Source organism: Sinocyclocheilus grahami, unplaced genomic scaffold, assembly GCF_001515645.1.
Source record: "Sinocyclocheilus grahami isolate Dianchi unplaced genomic scaffold, SAMN03320097.WGS_v1.1 scaffold1331.1, whole genome shotgun sequence".
Lineage (NCBI taxonomy): Eukaryota > Metazoa > Chordata > Actinopteri > Cypriniformes > Cyprinidae > Sinocyclocheilus > Sinocyclocheilus grahami.
In genome coordinates, this window is record NW_015506510.1 from 270,196 (window position 1) to 272,092 (window position 1,897).

The window sequence follows — 1,897 nt, forward strand, 5'->3', positions numbered from 1 at the left end:
TGTTTGTGTGTGTGTGTGTGTGTGTGTGTGTGTGTGTGTATATATTTCCTAAACAATATTTATATCTCCAAACAAATCAATACCAATTCAGAATGTAATTGAAAGCTTATGAATAGGAATTTAATTGACTTGTGAAATCTGGGTCAATACCCAGCCCTACCATCGACATCATTTTGTTTGGGCCCCATGAACTTAAGTGGCCCTCAGAGCCAAATGATATCAGAACAGACCAGTACGATCCTCGGGTTCAGACCAAGCAAGCAAAGCAAATAAAGTGTGAAGACCAACATTGTACTATGATATTTCATCCCCAAATCCAGAATATGTGAATACAGCCTAATAATCTGCACACAGAATAAAATCCTCTCAAAACTTCTGATGTGACCAGCGCTGGGAGAGCTAACTCTACAATCTGGTTGAGTACAGTAAGCCGGAGAGTTTGTGAGATACCCGGCAGCCTGGCCTAATCGATCCCGACCCCCTTTCAGTTCCTTAATAACTTCTCCGTTGAAAGCCCTTCAGTTCATCAGTGTTGTCTTTTAATTAAAGGCAATCGCTGTGGCGTGCTGGCGCTGGCGGAGCGGCGACTCCTCCAGGGGGGCAGTGCTCTTTGAATACACTGATAATGGAATTTGACATTGCTGGAGATGTTCAACCATTATTCTATTTCTCTGTGTTCTCAGATAAGTGCGATAAAGTCCTTTAAGTCTTTCATTTCCTCAAGTCTTTTTTCAGAATGGAGAAGGGATTGTTCTCTGTTGAACTTGCACATGTACTGTAAGTAGATTAATCAATTAAGCCCCTGCAGATAATAAAAAACTGGAGCACTTTAGCGGAAATATCACTTTTAGTCAAGGAGAGCGAGCGCCAGCAACAAAGAGTTATCTTTCTGCTCTTTAAACATTGAGCATTTGTTCATGGAATGGTAAGTTATTACTGCTCACTTTTTCTTCTTTTGGTAAAAACGGGGCCATGGCTTTATCTTGAAAAAGGGCACATGGTTTTTAGATTCACTGTACATATGAAGTCAAGACATGGGGGGGTTAAGACCCCATGAAATCGCTTTCAGACTATGTGGGCTACAGCTTTGAGGTCATCTACAGCATGTAGTAGTGCAACTTTTTGATGCTACAGACCTTCAGATATGATGATCTCTTTGCGAGGGGCACCCATCCAAAAATACAAAGGCAGATACAAACACTACTGTTCAAAGGTTTGGGTTGCAAGATTTAAAAAAAAAATTTTTTTAGAAGTCACTATTCTCATCATGCTGCATTGGTTTGATAAAAAATAAAGTAAAAACAGTAATATTGTAAAATATTATTAAAATTTAACAAACTGATTTATATTTTAATGTATTTTAAAATTAATACATTTTTAATATATATATTACTTATTTTTTTATATTAATATATATATATATATATATTTTTTGAAACATTGATACATTTTGTCAGGATTATTTGATGAATAGAAAATTTTGTTGAAAGTTTATTTCAGCATTTATTTGAAATATTAAGACTTTTACATTGTCACAAAAGAAAACTGTCACTTTGCGTCCTTGCCGAATAAAGGTATACATTCCTTTTAAAATCTTACTGACATCAAACTTTTGAACAGTAGTGTATTTTCATGTTTAGTTTCATGCATTGTTCCATAGTAATAAAATAGAAAAAAAACATTTGTTTATAAGTTGATGCTTTTCACTAGAAACCATTAAGACCTACATAAAGCTGTCAATAGAATAAAATAATTACAGAATAAATAATTAGTCATGATTACAAGTCATTAGGATTAAACAGTAATAATTTTTTTATTCTTTACATTTTAATCCTGTATTTATTGAAACATTAACATTACTAATTGACTTAAAATATACTATATATATATATATATA

The 1,897-nt window shown here is 33.8% G+C and overlaps 1 protein-coding gene across 1 annotated transcript in view; it reads right to left on the reverse strand.

The window, feature by feature from the left end:
- The window catches only part of LOC107569300 (zinc finger protein ZFPM2-like), an 80,384-nt gene that overhangs the window by 26,955 nt on the left and 51,532 nt on the right, over window positions 1–1,897 (reverse strand). The gene's annotated exons all lie outside the window — the stretch shown is intronic.